The sequence below is a fragment of the Rhipicephalus sanguineus genome, chromosome 2, assembly GCF_013339695.2.
Source record: "Rhipicephalus sanguineus isolate Rsan-2018 chromosome 2, BIME_Rsan_1.4, whole genome shotgun sequence".
Taxonomy (NCBI): domain Eukaryota; kingdom Metazoa; phylum Arthropoda; class Arachnida; order Ixodida; family Ixodidae; genus Rhipicephalus; species Rhipicephalus sanguineus.
This window is the reverse complement of record NC_051177.1, coordinates 7,142,668-7,162,031: the sequence shown is the minus strand read 5'-3', so window position 1 is coordinate 7,162,031 and position 19,364 is coordinate 7,142,668. Positions and strand designations below refer to the sequence as shown.

Below are 19,364 nucleotides of genomic sequence, written 5' to 3'. Positions count from 1 at the left end.
ACAAAGAAGGAACACAGATGCGCAAGACAGGCGTTACTCGCCACTAAGCTTCATTCAAAAAGTGTCCCTAGATATATACACAGCCGAGTGGCACGCGCAGGCGCACTGCACGTACGTTACAGTCACAGTTGCAGTTGTTATTGCTGTTATGCTTATAGTTGTCCGTTATTACGGAGAACGCACGCGCGCACCAAGAACGAACGCACGCCCGCAGGAACCCGTGTGCATGTGTTGAAGGGGTTCTTGACAGTTCTTGAACAAGGTCGTCATCACTGTGATCAGTGAGCCCCAGCAGATCGCCCCAGTTATTCGGATCCGTTCGTGATCGCGGCTACGAGGGGTCCAAGTGCAGTGAAGTGCGAGGTATAACACGGCTGGTGGAAATCCTGGATGCCTCTTACGATGAAATGATCTATGATGTCTCCTGTCCTGGACGTGGCAGCGAGGTATTTTGATGCCCTGTCCACATCCAAGCCGTCTTTCACGCAGTATAAGGACCAGGCGTTGTTAGTTCTTGATAAATCAATGTTGAAGTCGCCGGTAATGATGAGAGGCCTGGTTCTCTCGGCAGATTAATTGTAGGAAGCATTGATCCAGGTTTTTGTGTAATCCACGTGGTCCACGTTGCAGTCCACGTGGACGAGTGGATGGTAGTTGAGCATCTTCCAGGGCTGTTCTGTCTTCAGCTTCCTCACTTTCCTTGCGTCTGCCGCTGTGGTGTAGCGGTTACGGTGCTCGGCTGCTCACCCGAAGGTCGCTGGTTCGATCCCGGCCGCGACGGTCCAATTTTGATGGAGGCAAAATGCTAGATGCCCATATACTGTGCGATCTCGGTACATGTCAAAGAATACCAGATGGTCAAAATTTCCGGAGCCCTTCACTACGGCGTTTCTCATAATCATATCGTGCTTTTGGGACATAAAACCCCAGCAGTTATTATTATAATCAATTACCTTGCGTTTCAATGTGTGTGTTCGCGCTTACTGTGTTGGTTGAGACTGTATCACCTGTGGCACATACCCGCAAAACATGAACTTTGGTATGCGAGTATGTGCCACCCGTGACTGAGGGAAAGGGTTTAATGACGTACGCGACAGGTGTTTTGCGTTGTTCATGTCATAACAGGTGAATCGTGTTCGTCGTACACTGATCACCTGCTATGCCAATTTTGGTATATTACAAGTTATGGAGACGACCTGGAGAGCGCCCAGACGTAGGCGGCTAGATAGATAGACAGATAGATAGATGCGTAGATAGAAACGCCCAAAGTGCCCGAGGTTCGCTAAGAAATGCTTCGCATATAATACACATATATACCCCATAAAGTGGACGGGGGGATGGCCGCCGCGGTAGCTCAGTTGGTAGAGCATCGGACGCGGCATTCGAAGGTCGCAGGTTCGGTCCCTGCCCGCGGCAAGCTACCTTTTCGTCCACTTTTCTTTCTTCACATTTACATTACATTTACTACTAATAACGTCCCCTATACTTTCCTGGGCATATTTTTCTGTTAGTGCTCATTAATACTTCGGGAATATAGCACACACAGACCGGCATCAGCTAAAAATCTCTCATGAATGGAGTATGGCTCACTTGAGGCACTCAGTGATCGAACGGATATCGTCATAAAACCAACGGATAAAGGGGGAGAGATTGTAATATTAAATTAATCTTACTATGTGCAAGAGGGCACCCGCCAATTAACTAACACCTCTTTCTACAAAACACTTTATAAAGACCCAACCCTAGAACATCAAGCAATAATAAACACCGCACTCCATGATCTCGTTGAACTCGGAAAGTTGAATCCTAAAGTTCCTCAGGCCCTTACTGTAGCACTTGCCACACCAGGACGGTTTTATATGCTTCCGAAAATACACAAGAACGGAAACCCCGGCAGACCATTTATTTTGGGAAGAGGTACCCTCACCGAACGTATATCAAGTTACATAGACTCCCTAATTAACGACATTCTGCCCACACCCTCCTCCTACCTACGTGATATCCACCACTTCAAAAGCACCATCAACGATGTAAAAATCCCTGATGGTGTCTTCCTTGTACCTCTTGATGTAACTTCCCTGTACAATCATATTTCCTATAATGAAGGCATGAAAACATTAGTAGAGACGTATAGTGCGCACAAATGCGATGACTCGCCAAGTCCAATAGTAACTGAAACCCTTGCGAAGCTGGTACTTCAACACAATAGCTTCGAATTTCATAACCAATACTATCTACAAATAAACGGCACTGCTATGGGGACTGGAATGGCACCTAACTACGCTAATATTTCGATGAATGATCTTGAAACTAAGTTCTTGTTAACCCAGAAAATTAAGCCCCTTCTAAAAACGCTTCTTAGATGATATTTTTATCATTTGGGGGGATACACAAGAGAAGGTAATTAATTTTATAGAATCCTTGAACAAAGCTCATCCAGACATAACATTCATTTATACATACTGAACAAGTGAAATCAATTTCCTCGATGGCCACGTAAAAGTAAACGACGGGTCCTTGGCTACTAACGTTTACAAAAAGCCTACGGACAGGCAGCAGTACCTTCACTTCGATAGTTGTCACCCTCGTCACTGCAAGACGAGCCTCCCGTACTCGCAGGCCCACCGATTCAGAAGAACTGGCTCCCACCCGGAAGACTTTGAGGCCAACGCAAATAACTTGCGCAACGCACTTGCGAAGCAGCACTATCCTCCTTCCATGGTCAACGACGCCATAAGTAAAGGGGCAAACATAGATCGCCAACAGCTACTTTGCCAGCAGAGAGAATTAAAACAAGAGGCACGGAAAAACTTGGTGCTAACATTTGGAAGAAACCCCCCTAACGTAAACCAATTTCTAAAGAGACACTATAACATCTTACCACAGAGTACACGACTATCAAGGATATTCCCTTCCCCTCCGCGAGTCGTTTATAGACGGTCCAAAAACATTAAGGATTATCTTGTTCGTTCGAAAACCGATAAGGCACCTATAACTGGATGCCAGCCACGTGGCAAGGCTCGTTGCAAGGTGTGCAAACATATACAGGCAACCAACGTTGCTGAAAGCACGCATTCAACTTTCAAATACTCTCTTCACTCAAACCTTAACTGCGACAGCTCTAATGTAGCCTACCTTCTCGAGGGCGGAGGATGCAGTATTCAATACATAGGTCAGACAGATACGGCCTTCCGCACCCGCTTTTATAACCATCGTTCACATGTTGATTCGCTTCCGAATCTTCCTCTGTCTCAGCATATAAATTCTGAGCACCACCCATTTGATTCCATCAAGGTTCCACTTTTGCAAAGCGGTTTCTCCAGTACACGGGAGCGTGAACAGCGCGAATCATATATGATTTATAAGTTTAATACATTCAAGGCTGGACTAAATACCAATCCGGGCATACTCTCTTCAATTCGCGCTCTGCAAGATTCAAGTTAATAAGAATCTTAACCGAACCTCTCTCTCTCTCTTTTTATTCTTTTCTTTTTTTTGGGGATATCGCTGCAGGAGCACGCTGTCGGACATGCAGCGTGCTCAGGCACATTCCAACCTAAACGTATTCTCCATTTCCATCGGGAGCATTAACTGGAGGCGCAGACCGAAGATGCTGCCTGTTTTTCAGTGAATGTACCTTTGTACACTCTTCCCGGGCTTTTAAGCGCTTATGCCTTCTTGGAAGCTTCATCCCCTTACAGGCTTTACGAGCAACTGTGGAGGGGGGGAGCCGAAGATGCGAGGCGTGACAATAGACTGGTGGAATGTACTCACCTATTGTGTCCAAGCTTCGGGTACAAGTGAGGAGGGGGCAGCCACAGCATTGTGACTACAGGAATGTACTTCACCTGAACGATCTGCGTATATCTACGTAGTTTTTTTTTTCCCCTCAGAAAACACGTGTTGTATATCGAAATATTTGCACTTGGTATGTTCGCGACTCTTTTTCCTTTTTTCTCAGGATTCTTACTTCTCTTTTTTTTTCCTCAGGCACGGCCGGTCTGGAGGCGCGCGTTCGCTCCTTCCTTTACGGCCTGCGCACGGGGGGCTGTTGCTACCTATGGCCGCAATTTCGAGGGGGCGCTCCGAGCCAACTGCTCCCTAACTCACTCCCGGCCGTTGCGGAGGCTAGCGCTCACAGGAAGTGCTCGGCTTCCGAATTACCGTGGCGCTTTCTGAAGTTACTCTACATGGTATTCATGGTACCACTGCGATAGAAACATGGTAGCAAGTAGATATGATGACTCTGGTAAATTCCGCTTTACAGAAGTGGTGGCGCAGGCCGCTCATAAGCCCGCTTCTGTTGCTCGGCAAAGCATCAATGCGGTTATAACACAGCCTTGTTTTTTTAGGTTCGAGAATAAGTAAGAGGATTAACATTGCATTTGGTTGAGGAAACGGTTTAATCATGGTTCAGGAAATGTTTATTTCAAGTGTATGTGCCGGCCGTCGCTGTACTTGAAAATAACAATATTGCACATTTTTTGTTGGAGGCATCTTAATTCGCGCTTTAATATTGAAACAAATACTTCAAAAAAGTGAAAGTCACTGCATAATGGGGACGGCCACGCTGCAGACGAAGAGGAAACATAAAAAACTTTCAGAGAATCCTTTCAATGGGAAACAGAATGTTTTCCTTGGTACTACAACAATACGCGCATGGAGAACTGAAAAAAATCACTGCTGGTAAAACACTGTAGTGAGGATCACAGTTTAAAGGAGTCAAGTCTGTCACAGCCTGATATGCTTCCGCGAGGGCTTGTGAATAAAACCGGAAGGCCTCTCATTCTGATCTGTTAACATTTTTGTGTAGTTAATAAGAAGAATCCAGAGAAACTTCTCAGAAATAATATGAGCCAGCACTCTCGCGTGACTCTTGTCCACACCTTCCGGAGAGTCCAGAAGTGGCGAATCTTCAAGGTATGGCTCAACAGTCAATTGCGGAGTCTCGAGGATTTTCGTTCGAGGAATATATTTGACTGCTTTCTCCAAGAACGTCACAATTGTGTCCAGCATTGATAGTAACTCCGGCTTTGGGTAGTGTAGATCATAGGCTTCTTGCTGACGGAGAAGATGATACAAAGGACTGCTCGTTTTGTTTGTCGTCACTAGCATGGCGCATGATTCGCAACCGAAATCAGTGATGAATTTGGCAATGTAACCACCTACATACACCAAGCCTGAATAGGCAACAGAGTTCGGTGGTTTGCTAGGAGGTTCTCGCAGAGCTTCACGTTTCTCAATAACATCTGCCGGAATAGACACCGCCGCTTCTTCAATGTTTTCGTCGCGAATGCCCATGTCTTTTGAAGGTAGCGGCTTTTCCTTGACAATTTGGGTGAAAGCAGCTGTGACGGCTCTTGCGTCTAGCGCGTCATTGCCCCCGCACATTGCCCTCAATTTTCCAAACGATGCCTCTATAGGATCACTGTTAAATTTCTTCGTGAGCACATAGTTTACTCCTTTTCTCAGAAGAAATCGGACTGTCTCCACTGTGGACTTTGTGGTGAAAAGCAGGGCAGTGTATGTCTCGTCTGTAAGTTTCCAACGTCAGCGGCGACAGAAGAATCCTGGATGCGCCTAATGTAGCCTAAAAATTCATTTTCTGGCCACAGCAATCTAAGCACCCGGGCCTCAGCCATTTTCGCCTCCATCGAATATAAAGCAGTCGGGTCTTAAAAAAAATCACAGCATATCCACGGAGTGAATGATGATGAGTGGGCGAAGCTGCGGAGGTTCATCGGTAAACCGTGAATCTTCCGTGAATTCTGCCCAGTACATCATCACCGATGTGAGATCGGGCGCGTTGGTTCGATGAGTTATGACGACTTGCAGCTCACTTTAATTTTACATGTACGCTGTGAATTTTTCATTGTTTCGAAAACCATTGCTTTAGAAAACATCTGGCGTCTTTCGTTAAGCAGCTGGCGTCTTTTCGTTTTGCTTTAGAAACATCTGGCGTTCTTTCGTTTTGCTTTTAGAAAACATCTGGCGTCTTTCGTTGGTTTATTTCATCAATCAACGGCGTTTTGAACAAAATTTTTATTGTTTAATCACGCACAGGAGAAACCTCACCAGGCACTACCTTGGAGGTAAACAATGGCTACTAATGGGAATGAGAGACAGAAGAAGTCGGCTTTTAGCTAACACTTACACTTCTACTCCTACTAACGTTTCCTACTGGAACATGCCAATGGCTGCTAATGGGGACTGAGAGACAGAAGAATTCGGCTTTTAGTTAACGCGCACGCTGCGAATTTTTTATTGTTCAACAACGCACAGGAGAAATCTCCCACCGGCACCACCTTGGAGGTCAAGATCTGGTACTAGCGTTAAGACTGGTTACGCTCTACGACGGGGACGAGCGGGTGCCGCTTTAAGGAGCTTCGCCCCTGAAATATTGTTGTTGCTAGTAGCGCTGCGTGTGCGTCTTCTATTGCCGAGTGCCGAGAAAGGCAGACTGTCCCCACACGCACCTGTACTTCCTTCACCGCTTGTTACAACCGAAAGAAGTAATTAGCACGAGAAATTGGCCGGGCACAGCAGGTTTACAAAACGAAGCGCATGCGGCGAAACGCGCTTTCAGCGGTTGGCTCGCGACGCCCTCACGCGGAGCGCGCCGTCGTGACTCTATAGAAAAAGTTCCATTGTACTCCCGGCGGCTGCTCAGGCCGGAAGGGAAGGAGCGAGCGCGCGCCCCTTGACCGGCCGTGCCTCAGGAAGCACGTGTTGTTCGTATGTCATAGTATGTGCACTCTTTTTCCTTTTAAAGAAGATAGTCTTTCTTGGGATACTTAAACGGATAAATTTTGGTCTGTCTTTCTGTCTGTCTGTCTTTCTGTTTGTCGGCACGTCCCTCGATTCAACCACTCGGCCAAAGTTGAAACACTTGCCCAAGGGCCAGCCATCTTGAACGGCTCACTAGGTTCATACCTGTGTACATCATCATCATCATCATCATCAGCCTGTCTACGCCCACTGCAGGGCAAAGGCCTCTCCCATGTTCCGCCAATCAACCCGGTCCTGTGCTTTCTGCTGCCACGTAATACCTGCAAACTTCTTAATCTCATCTACCCACCTAATTTTCTGTCTCCCCCTCACGCGTTTGCCATCTCTTGGAATCCAGTCAGTTACCCTTAATTACCACCGGTTATCCTGCCGACGTGCTACGTGCCCGGCCCATATTCATATCTTCTTGATTTCAACTATGATATCCTTAACCCCCGTTTCTTACCTGACCCACTCTGCTCTCTTCCTGTCTCTTAAGGTTACACATATCATTTTCCTTTCCATCGCTCGCTGCGTCGTCCTCAATTTAAGTTGAACCCTCTTTGTAAGTCTCCAGCTATAAAGACAAAACTGTGCATAGGCAAAAATCAAATGTATGCATTAAGGGACAAGGAAGGCAAGGTCACAACCAATATGGATAGAATAGTTGAGGTGGCGGAAGAGTTCTGCAGAGATCTGTACAGCAGCCGAGACAGTCAGGATGATAACGTAAGAAGCAGTAATAGCCCAGAGGAATCTGACATCCCACCAGTATTGACAGGAGAAGTAAGGAAAGCCCTAAAGGGAATGCAAAGAGGCAAAGCCGCTGGTGAGGATCAGGTAACATCAGACCTGTTGAAAGACGGCGGAGAGATAATGTTAGAAAAACTTGCCACCCTGTATACGAAGTGTCTCTCGACGGGGAGGATACCAGAATCTTGGAAGAGTGCCAACATCAACTTGATCCATAAGAAAGTGGACGTCAAGGACCTGAAAAATTAGAGGCCCATCAGCTTACTGTCCGTTGTGTACAAGGTATTTACAAAAGTAACTGCTAACAGAATTAATACGACATTAGAGTTCAATCAACCAAGGGACCAGGCAGGATTTCGTACGGGCTTCTCAACAATAGACCATATTCATACTATCAATCAGGTGATAGAGAAATGCGTGGAATACAACCAACCCCTATATATAGCCTTCATAGATTACGAGAAGGCATTTGATTCGGTGGAGACATCAGCAGACATGCTGGCGCTGCGGAATCAGGGCATCGACCAAGCCTATATAAACATAATGGAAGAAATCTACAGCGGATCCACAGCCACTATAGTCTTCCATAAAGAAAGCAACAGAATCCCAATAAAGAAGGGCGTACGGCAGGGAGACACGATCTCTCCAATGCTACTCACCGCGTGTTTACAGGAAGTTTTCAGGGCCCTAGATTGGGAAGAATTAGGGATAAGAGTTAATGGAGAGTATCTCAGTAACCTGCGATTCGCTGATGACATTGCATTGAGAGTAACGCGGGAGACGAATTGCAGCTCATGATTACTGAACTGGATACGGAAAGTAGAAGATTAGGTCTGAAAATTATTATGCATAAAACTAAAGTAATGTGGAACAATCTTGGCAGAGAACAGCGCTTTGCGATAGATGGCGAGACACTGGAAGTTGTAAAGGAGTACGTCTACTTAGGACAGGTAGTAACCGCGGAGCCGAACCATGAGAGTGAAATAACTAGAAGAATAAGGATGGGTTGGGTCTCATTCGGCAAGCATTATCAAATCATGAATGGTAATCTACCACTATCCCTCAAGAGGAACGTATATAACAGCTACTTGTGTACATTGTCGATCAAAAAGCAAACATTACGCATATCTGAGGCGCAACATCAATAGGTAAGTATTAGGTGGCGTGTTCCTTTAATAGAAAATGCATACATACGTAATTCTAAAGACCCTAGTTTCTTAAGCTGCGCTGAAAATGCGAATGCGCTGAAACTTTCCTTCCTCCGTGCCATCTGCACGAGCTCATTGTTGTGTTTCGGTTCTGTATTGCGCTGTACGAATGCCATGGGGCGCCGCTCTGGCATTCCTGTTTTACCCAGGTGACGTGTAAATAAAGGAGTGTGTGGAGAGTACTCGTTGAGTGCGGACGTTTCTTCTGCTTCCGCGCTTCGCGCCAAACCACGCGTTCGGGCTGGCTGGCGTCCCCGCCGGTCGTGTTGGTCACCCCCGGTCTTCGCCTGCTGCTGCGCCGGAACGACCAGCCCGCCCCACAGCACTCGTGTTTCCCGACGTATTGCCAGATGGCGTCCATATCTCACGCAGCGCCTCTTCTATCGTCTTTAGACGACATTTGCAGCGAAGCACGTAGATACGCGGCCAATTTTTCTTCCTTCTCTCGCTCTTTTTGTTCTTTTTTTCTTTCTTAACCTTTTTTTACTCTTTTCTCTCTCTCGGCTCGGAGGAGGATGATATAAAAGCGCATCGAATCCTGGTAAATTTCGTCTTGATGAATGTCGGTCTCCGATCGAAACGTCGACAATAAAGTTGTTTTTTATGAAGGCGCATCGACTCTTAAAATGCTTCTATATATATATATATATATATATATATATATATATATATATATATATATATATATATATATATATATGTATACACATCATGTATACTTCTGGAGCTGCCATGTGCAAAATATAGTGCAATGCAACAACTGCGGCAAAGTTACGAGCGCGAAACGAAAACCACAAGCTCGGGTTGTAAACACGACTACGCGATCATTTCGCGATTTCCGTAAATGCTGCATTTTGGGCGCTCACTTTGCACTCCACCTCAAAAAAATCCACAGGATATCCACGGGGTGGATGATGATGACTGGGGCGAAGCTCTGGAGGGAATCATTGGTAAATGATGAATACTCCGAGTAATTCGCCCAGTATATGATCAAGTAAAAACGTGAGAAACACCGTGTATATTTTAAACATAACACTCTTATTGTACTGTTGGTTTACGTGGTCCCTTCATTACAATGGTCCCCCTAGCGTACGTCGCCGCACTAAATCGAATGATTGCCTTCCACCAATGACACGCGCCATATGTGAACCGTCCGTGAATTCTGCCCAGTACATCATCAACGACGTGAGATCGAGCGCGTTTATACTAAAGGGTCGATGAGAGTCATGGCGACGTGCAGCTCACTTTAATTTTACATGTACGCTGTGAATTTTTATTGTTCAATCACGCAGAGGAGAAATCTCACACAGGCACTACCTTGGAGGTAAAAATCCAGTGCCTATGTATACGGGGTGGTCAGTGAACGGTGTTGCAGCGCGAGCAGTCGGTTTTTTCAATCAAGAAACTCGCTAGCAGACGCTGCCTGCGTCGGCCTCGCGCGGCGAGAGAGAGGGGGGGGGCTAAGCACGCACCTGCAACGCAGCGAGCGCAGAGCGTCGGCCTCGCGAGGCGAGAGAGGGGGGGACTAGAGCACGCATCTGCAACGCAGCGAGCGCCTCCGCGCCATCTAGGGATCTTTCTGAGAACTAGAGGTAGCTACGACAGCGCCATCTAGTGAACACTCCAAGAACTAGAGGTGGCTACCTACTACTACTACTACATACTACAGAGGAGGGACAGACCCACACCCTAAGGAGCTTCTCCCCTAAAATCATGCACAATACAATCCGCAAGGGTAAGAAATATTAAATTATATCTGCGTAGAGCGGGGATCAAAGCGTAACAATAAACGTCGGCGAAACCTGTACAGTCGCGCTCAGTATGACTGGCAATAAGGGAGTTCAAAGATTGCGCATGGCTTCAACTTGTTCTCATTTCCCCAAATAAATAATATTTTCTTATTAGAGATTATACCGGAGTGAGAGAAGATCGTTTAGTTAAGAAGTAATGGCTAGTGGAAGCCATATGCGCAGTGTTTGAACGCGTGAGGCCGCGCGCGCCCGTGCTGAAAGTCATATTGAGCGCGACTGTACATTTCCCGCCTTTACTCGAAGCGACCTCGTCTCGGATATTGCTAAGCGTGAGCATATGACAAGAGATCGATTTTAGTGGCAAGAGCTAAAACCACAAAGGCGAATAGATGGGAAGCCAATCACTCGCCTTGAAGACGTAGAGCGTATGAAAAAAGCAGCTCCAGCAGGGTCCCGCCGTCCCGCTTCGTGGGTAAGGCGTTAGGGTTAGCGGCCGTGGACTGATAGACTGACGATCGCAGTGCGCCCTCTCGGTTGATATGTCGAATGGATTTCTCTTTCCGCGATGCCCTCCTCAACTGCCGTTTGTGATCAGATACAGTTACGTGCAATAAGAGAGATGGAAAACGCGTAGTCGCAGCGATGGTATGCGACGACTATATTGGTATGAATTTCTGGTGGTCAAGCGCACTCAAGTTATTACTTGTGGCCGATTTTTTTCGTGACGCAGGAGAGGCTAGTGTTTTGCACTACTCCGCGTAAAAGCTTTGTTTTACCTGTGCTGTATCCATGATATTCGCGAAGTATTGGAGTCATTCCGTATTCTAAGTGATTTCTTGTGGCCAACTTTTTTTCGTGACTGAGGAGACGCTTGCGTTTTGCACAATTCCACGAAAAATCATTGTTTCAAGTGTGCTATGTCCATAATATTCTCGAAGGATCGGAGTCAGTGTTTTTTGTGGGTACTATAACGGCTTTTTTGGTCGGTAAACTCAGAATTCGTTTACAGTGTTTAACTCTTTCATGCACACAATTGTATTTTTGGTAGGAAACAGAGTTTCATGCAAAAAAACGGGGAATTGTTTCTGAGAAAATAATTTTCTCACAAGCAAAAAAAATTGCCACCTGTAGTTCGAAAGAAATGAGGTGGTCACCTCAGGTGACAACCATGCAGTAAGGGTCTACCAGTTAGTTTCGGTGGAAGGCTGTAAAACGGCGCTTTCTTCCCTGCAGGAGCACGGGAACAATTTATATACTACACATCCATCTCAATCTTGAAGGCTCATTAATGTATTTCGCGAAACTTCTCCTCCAAGCACCAATAAAAAAGTAATATATAAACAGCCTTCTAAGACCCTTCATGCACGGTGGTCACTCTAGGTGATCCCCAACTTCAGCGACATAGTGCTCTGCGCTGACTGAGTACAGCTGTTAATTTCTATATTCCTTGGTATTAGCTACTTATACAACGTGTTGTCCTGAGCTATCAACTTAAGAAGAACCGGACATACTTTCATTTCTGTAAAAATATCTCGGGTCCATCGGGTAGCACGCTTTGTAGATGACGGCAGCCGGATGAAAACCGACGTAACCCGTAACTTTGAAGCCCAAACGAAGTGGCATCATCTCGGTCACTACGTTGAAAGCTTTAGAAACGTGCCGTATAAAATTTGACGCCAGGGGCTCATGTGCTTAAGAGAGAAAAAAAAAAGATGGTTGATCCCTCTGTCATAGGAATCGGTATAACACAAAAGTGAAACGTGTCGTCACAGATGTAGTCGATTGCTTTAGTGCATTGGTATATCAGAGCTGGTGTAATGTCCATTGTTGTTCGGCAGATGTAGCCCCGCCTGATGTGGACTAGGGAGCCTTCATTTGTGCGCGCCCCCTCCGTTTAAACGGAGGGGGCGCGCACACATGAAGGCTCCCTAATGTGGACGCACTCACGTTGACGCCTAGTGGCACATCTCCGTACCGACGACTAACGCCCATGATTATGATTTAATCCTTGCGGTAGCTGAAGTTGTTAACATATACGTGGACACCGCATATGGTGAATCCCGCGCAAATATGGCATCAACAAGCACATTAAACGCTGACACTCGGCATGCACTCCTCCAAAGCGTCGTGAAACACGAAGAGAAACGTTAGGCACGTTGTGTCTTCCCTCTAGCCTGGCAGTTGACTCTCACAGGGCGAGCAGCGAACGCGGTGCGCCAGCCAGTCGAGCGTCGGAGAGCTATTTTTCGATATGGATGGACGCTGTGAGCGAGGCTTGGTCTGAAGCCACCACCTCGCGGTGTGTTAAACGAAATTACACTTGTATTGGAAACGCGCCGAATGGGACGGTTGTAGCAACAGCGCAATTTTTTTTTTCGAGCCTTGTGGCACGCATGTCACCACTCCGTTATAGAGGGGACGCTCATAGCATCCATCCATTCATCCATGCAAGAGCACTGTGAGAGGAAAGTGTGAAAGATAAAAGGCGCGTTCATGTAGCCTCCGTTATGTGGCCGGTTCGACACTACTTCTTGGAGTCTATATGTTCATTTGTGGAAACACAAAAGGTCCAGCAAGATGTACCGGATTGGCTTCATCAAGTAGAAAGCCTTCTACAGATGAAGCAATTTTAAAAAGCTTGCAAACTGTATTTTTTTTTGTCCTTTGTTCGGTATATATCTGTTTGTCACTGCTGTACGTATGTACATAGGCAATAAAGAAAGAAAAAAAAACGCGGTAGCTCAGTGGGCTTAACACCCGCCAGCCATCGTCGCGGACCGAGAGGTCATGGGTTCAACTCCTGTAAACGGAATTTTTTATTATTGTTTTTTTTTTCTTTGCCATTTGATGGCGTTTATTTTGATGACGTACTTCCGTGACGGAAATACGTCATGAATATCTTTGTGGACCCCGGCACAAAACACTTTCGTGTTATAAAATGAAGAAAATGTTGTTGCCGGGAGTCACCACCGTGCCGGCGAGCGTTAACGCCCCAAAACCACGATATTATTACGAGGGACACCGTAGTGGAATGCTCCGGAAGTTTCGACAACTTGGCGTTCTTTAACGAACCCCTAAATCTAAGAACACGGACCTCAAGTATTTTCGCCTCCACCGCCGAGGATGGAATTCGATCCCGCGACTTTCGGGTCAGCAGTCGAACACCATAACCACAAGACCACCGTGGCGGACAAACAAACAAAATATAAAAGAAAAGCTTCTAGGTTGTTACTAGGCTTTAGCTAGTTGATGCTAGGCTGTTTCTACGTTGATTCTCAGCGCCCAGAAGTTCGTGTTAAAGCATAGACACGACACGTACGGATGTCCAAGCTCCAGCGACAGAAACTGGCGCCAGGCGTTCTCACCTCTTAAACCTACGGGCACGTCGTCGTCGGCCTTCCATCGTTTCGGGATTTTCACGCAGCCGCCGTTGCCTTTCCCGTTTCCTATGGTATTCTCTCGACTTGGGCCGTCGCTTCGCCGCCATTTGTAGGCCTTCTACCTTTTGAGTGGACCAGTGGTGAGTAGTGCGAGTTACCCAATTTCTGTGGCACATGCCCGTTTTTGATGATGACGAGTTTTCTGGTATGCTGCACAAATTACAGCTAGCCTAAGCAGCTTGGCTGTTGAACTCACAGGGTCCCTTATGCATAGACGACTCGAAGGCGAAAGCCACGTTATTTCTTTTACTTCACAGTCGGTGCGTTGATCCACTCCCGCGCGCGTCCGAAATCTTCAGGCACTTCACCTGGTTTTGCACTGTTTTCGTGATTTGCTCACATTTCAGGAAGCCATAATGTCACGTGATGACATCATCATGCGGCGTCACGTCATCCCGATGGGGACACCGTCATTACGGTGCCGCACATATTCTGTGACGTCATGATTACGTCATATGGCGACGTCATCATGAATTGTATAGTGAATATACGGTGATGACGTCATATGGGGACGTCAACACGTGACGACGTTTTTTGCGTCGCTCGTGTTGTAAATAACAGGGCTGAGATTTTGGTAAGTATTCATGTTAAAGAGACAGGGCGGGCAAACAGAGACACAAGAAAGAAGTCAAGACAACACCACAAGCGCCGTGCCGACTGAAAAGGCGCACAACTGCGGAAAAGAAAAAAAAGTTAGAGCACATCCACGGGTGAATGATGAAGAGCTTCGGCGAAGCTCCTGAAGCAATCATGGTTACACCGTGAAATCTTCAGTGGTTTCGCCCAGCAGTAATCAAAGCGATAGCCCAGTATATCATCAAAGACGTGACAACAATGTATATATTTATAGAAGAAATTTTATAAATCGTAAGTACTAGCTAGACGTGGCTTCCTTTCTCCCTTCATTATAACGGCTTTATGGTCGGTATGGTCGGTGAAGTGATGGATCGGTGATGGGTCGTAGTGGGATGTTTGCAAACACGAAGTAGTGGGCAGTTTGCAAAGGTGTCTTCCGTTCTCCCTTCATTATAACGGCTTTATGGTCAGTGAAGTAATGGACCGGTGATGGATCATAGTGGGATGTTTGCAAAGACGGAGTAGTGGGCAGTTTGCAAAGGATCGGTGATGGGAGATACTGTTCGGGAGATACTGCCGGTTACGCCTTACGCCGGACGCCTTACGCCGGACGCGTGACAAGGTCAGACTAAGAGGAGCTTCGCCCCTAAAAAGGCACGAAAACTTGTCTGCGCACGCCAAATCAATAGGCGCACCTGTCAATCCGGCACGCATGGTGGTCAACGTGAGAGACAACTATTCAGACACTTGATTTCTTCTTTATGCAGGTTAATCGAGGGTTGGCTCACGCATGCGCTACCGCTACTATCGATATGCCAGGCCTCAACCATTAAACACGTTTCTTCATTCCTGTGCCGGTACAAAATCGCGCATCGATCGAATTTTGGCGTGCACTTACACTCTCGACAATGTAAAGATAGATTAGATGGTGAGCCTCCGGTTTGCGATCTCTTATGTTCCATTAATCTCTGGTTAACACAGCGACCCGTTTGCGCTACGTGAACGCGGCCGCAGATAAACGGAATCTTATACGCCACACACGTACAGCAAGCAGTAAATTTGTTAGTGTGTTTCACAAAACAAATATCAGTCCGTTTCTTGTCTATCACCCGCTCATTCTTTCTGTGTACTGCGGTACATACCTTACCTAGCTTATTGACAGTCGTAAAAACAACATTACCGCCGTATCTACCCCTACTTTCTTTAGCCTATGCGATACGCAATAAATATAACGAATACCGACGACACGTTTTTAAAGACGATAGGCTTTCTTGGGGAACTTAAACGCAGAAATTTTGGTCTGTCTTTCCGTTTGTCGGCACGTCACCCGATTCAGCTACCCGGCCAAAGTTGAACCATACCGCCCACCCATCTTGAACTGGTACGGCTGTTCATACTTGTGAACGTTGTCGATCAAAAAGTAAATATTACGCATATCTGAGGCGCAACATCATTAGGTAAGTATTAGGTGGTCTGTTCCTTTAATAAAAAATACAAAGATACGCAATTTTAAAGACCCTAGTTTCTTAAGCTGCGCTGAAAATGCGACTGCGCTGAAACTTGTCTTCCTCCGTGCCCTCTGCAGAAGCTCATGTTGTGTTTCGGTTTCGGTTCAGTATTGCATTGTACGAATGACAGGGGGCGCCGCTCTGGCATTCCTCTTTTACCCAGGCGACGTGTAAAAAGAGAGTTTGTGGAGAGTACTCGTTGAGTGCGGACATTTCTTCTCCTTCGGCGCATCTCGCCAAACAGCGTGTTCGGGCTGGCCGGCGTCCCCACCGGTCGCGTTGGTCACCGCCGGTCTTCGCCTACCGCTGCGCCGGGACTACCAGCCCGCAACGCAGCACTCGTGTTTCCCGACGTATTGCCAGATGGCGTACATATCTCACGCAGCGCCTCTTCTATCGTCTTTAGACGACATTTGCAGCGAAGCACGCAGATACGCGGCCAATTTTTTCCTCTTGCTTTCTGCAACCATGCTGGGACTTAACAAAATGGATTTCTTGAAGCGTTCAGCGACAGTGGCCCCTGTCACACGAGAATCACACGAGAATCAAGACGCGAAACCTGTGTGTTGAAGCTGGCACTCATTTTGTGTAGCATGACTTAGCGAGAGGCGACTTAAGGCATGACATGGCTATACCGTTATTTACAATCTTAGAATGTTTCGACGAGAAGTTTAACAGCAGTTTAGAAGGTCTAGGAGAATATTGCCAGCAAACGTGGTTCTCCTGGAACGTTAAGTAAATGTCCAAATATTGTATGCCGTAATTCTGAGGTAATTCTTTAGTGAAGTTCCTCCGTTTATTTCAAATTGTTCGCTCGCTGGCGTAACCAGCGATTCAAAGTTATCACCACTACAAAAATTCAAGTAATCGTCCACGTACCGCAAATTCTTTAAGGGACCGACAACTGATTTTTCTCGACCCATTTTTTTACGACGCGACAGAAAGCTCACCCTTCGTAGTGTTTGTAGCTGCAGTAGTTAATCCCAAAAGCACGTAGTTATTTTACAAGCAGTATATTTCGATCTGAAAGGCTCTAAACACGGATGCAGCTTTCCTCCAGCAACGCTGAGAATTGATAGCGACGTCGACAGCCGTTTTTGCGATTTGTGAAAGCTATCGTTGTTCTGCTTTCGCAGGAGTTCCTGTAACTATGCTTAACCACCCTTATTTATAGCTTTTCAACTATTTTTCAAAATAACAAGCTCTTACAATGAGATGATGTGGCGTTATACACCTTCCCTGTATTTGTACCGCGTTGTGCGCGCATGCGTCCAAGGTTGCCTGCGCCTATGTCACGGGTGGCTTATCCCGGCGTCGTTACTCTCTCGATTCACGAGCCAAGCCAAGTCATCGGAAACGTCACTACGCATATGCGCGGCTTTCCGAGTAGCAGCGCGCGTCACTTCTGAGACGAGGTGTAAGTAGCGAAACTATGTCGCTCCAAAATCTTAGCGACCTGGAAACTGCGTGCCCGGTCGCATGAGCACGCTGAAACGTTGCTCAAGACGCGCTGACGAGCAGGGGATCATTACGTCACGCGAAAGGAGCGCCACTTTAATGCTTACCACTAACGCAGGCCTATATGTACATTATTATGGAGCAATACCTTTTAATATAAAGAAACGAACAATTTTTCAATACTAACAAAAAAATTGTCGACCGCGTACAGCAATCAACGGTCACGCGGCCGTCTTCATCGGATCATTCATGTTTTGGCCGCCAGAGGCACCACAGGTCATTTTTCGCGACTTTCATTTAAGAAATAAAAATATAAATCCATCTCTCACGAAAAAAAAACAGGGTTCGTTTGAGTCAATGCGACGGCCAATCTTTACATCAGTGGAGTCAACTCATTTCATATTCTGGGCAGTTGTCGGTCCCTTTAATAATAGAATTACCTAAGGCGTCGTCTAAACGTTTGTCGATCTTGCTAAGGTATAAATCACTCCGCCAGGAGGATTTGTGCCATACTTACCGCGGAATCTTGGCGTCAAGTCAGATTCTACCAGGAATACCTTATGGTCCGTTGCTGTACTCCGCCTGACGTTCGCTGCCAGAAGCAGCTGTACGCCGATTGGATAAGGGTAGCTAACCAGCATGCCGTATTCTTGTGGAGGGTGAAAATTCGTAAGCTTCAACCATGCAAGAGGAATTGAATTGAATTTATTGACATAAAAATAGTGTACAGTATACAACAGTGTAAAAAATGCATCTGAATCCCCAGCCAAAGGCTAGTTGGGATTCATTCATAAAAGTAATTTAGAAAAGGGCATGCACAAAAGAAAGTTTACAAATACAAATATTTTACACATGGAAAAGTGAACATAACGTAATGTATTTACAGTGCTTGGCGAATGATCATGGATGCAGGCAGAAAAAAAAGAGAAAAAAAAAGAAAGGTATGTAAGGCATTGTTTGAGAAGAGCATATCAAACTTCACATCAATAAATGAGCGCATCAAAAAAGTATTAATGACATTGGGATACTATGAAAACTAATCATGACATATATATCTGGACAGCATAACAATACCGAGTAAGTACTGAAAGGAACTAGATTCTAATGCATACATACATATTATATAATTGCAGATGAGCGTGCACATAAGTAATGTAATAGCATGTTACATAACTTTCTTTGAAAATGTATTTAATATAGCTATTTCTAACATTGTAACATTTGGGCGTCTATATTTTATTTACTAAATATTTTTTTTAGTGCAAGAGAGAAATTCTTATTCTGTTTTATTTCTAGTGGAAGGGTATTCCACACGGCGACTCCATTAGCTGTAAGTTTTCTGTTACCGTATACATTCTTTGTTTGCTGAGTAAGATAGTTTCCTTTTACTTTGTTACGGCTTGCATAACTGGAACATGAAAAATTTGATGAGGAAACTGGATAGTTAGTGTTTATATTAGAATGGACCATGAGAGCTGTTTTATAATCTATTAGTGTGCTGAACGGCATGATATTTAGGTTTCGGAAGAGTGGTAGCGTGTGTGCCGTATAGTCTGAATTCGTTATAAATCGTATTGCTCTTTTTTGAAGTTTTATTACCGGTTCTATGTACGTGCGGTAAGTGTGACCCCAGGTAACAACACAGTAGTTTAAGTGACTATGGAATACGCTAAAGTAAATTACGCGTAAAGTCGGTAAATCAAAAAGGTCTCGACATTTATATAGAAGAAAACAAGCTTTACTCAATTTTTTGCAGACTTCGGCAATGTGAGGCTTCCAGTTAAAATTTTCATCAAGGATAACGCCTAGGTATTTTATCGAATGTACTCTTTGCAGCGCTGAATTGCTTAGTGTGAGTGTGCATGTGTGTTCCTCAAGGGTTTTGCGTGGTGAAGTATACAC

At 45.7% G+C, this 19,364-nt stretch overlaps 1 protein-coding gene and 1 non-coding gene across 2 annotated transcripts in view; one reads left to right on the top strand and one right to left on the bottom strand.

Moving 5' to 3' along the window:
- The window catches only part of LOC119381037 (Bardet-Biedl syndrome 7 protein homolog), a 793,778-nt gene that overhangs the window by 756,823 nt on the left and 17,591 nt on the right, over nucleotides 1–19,364 (bottom strand). The window lies entirely within an intron of this gene.
- Nucleotides 1,344–1,416, top strand: Trnap-cgg (transfer RNA proline (anticodon CGG)). The gene has a single exon. It is a non-coding gene; the product is annotated as a tRNA-Pro (tRNA).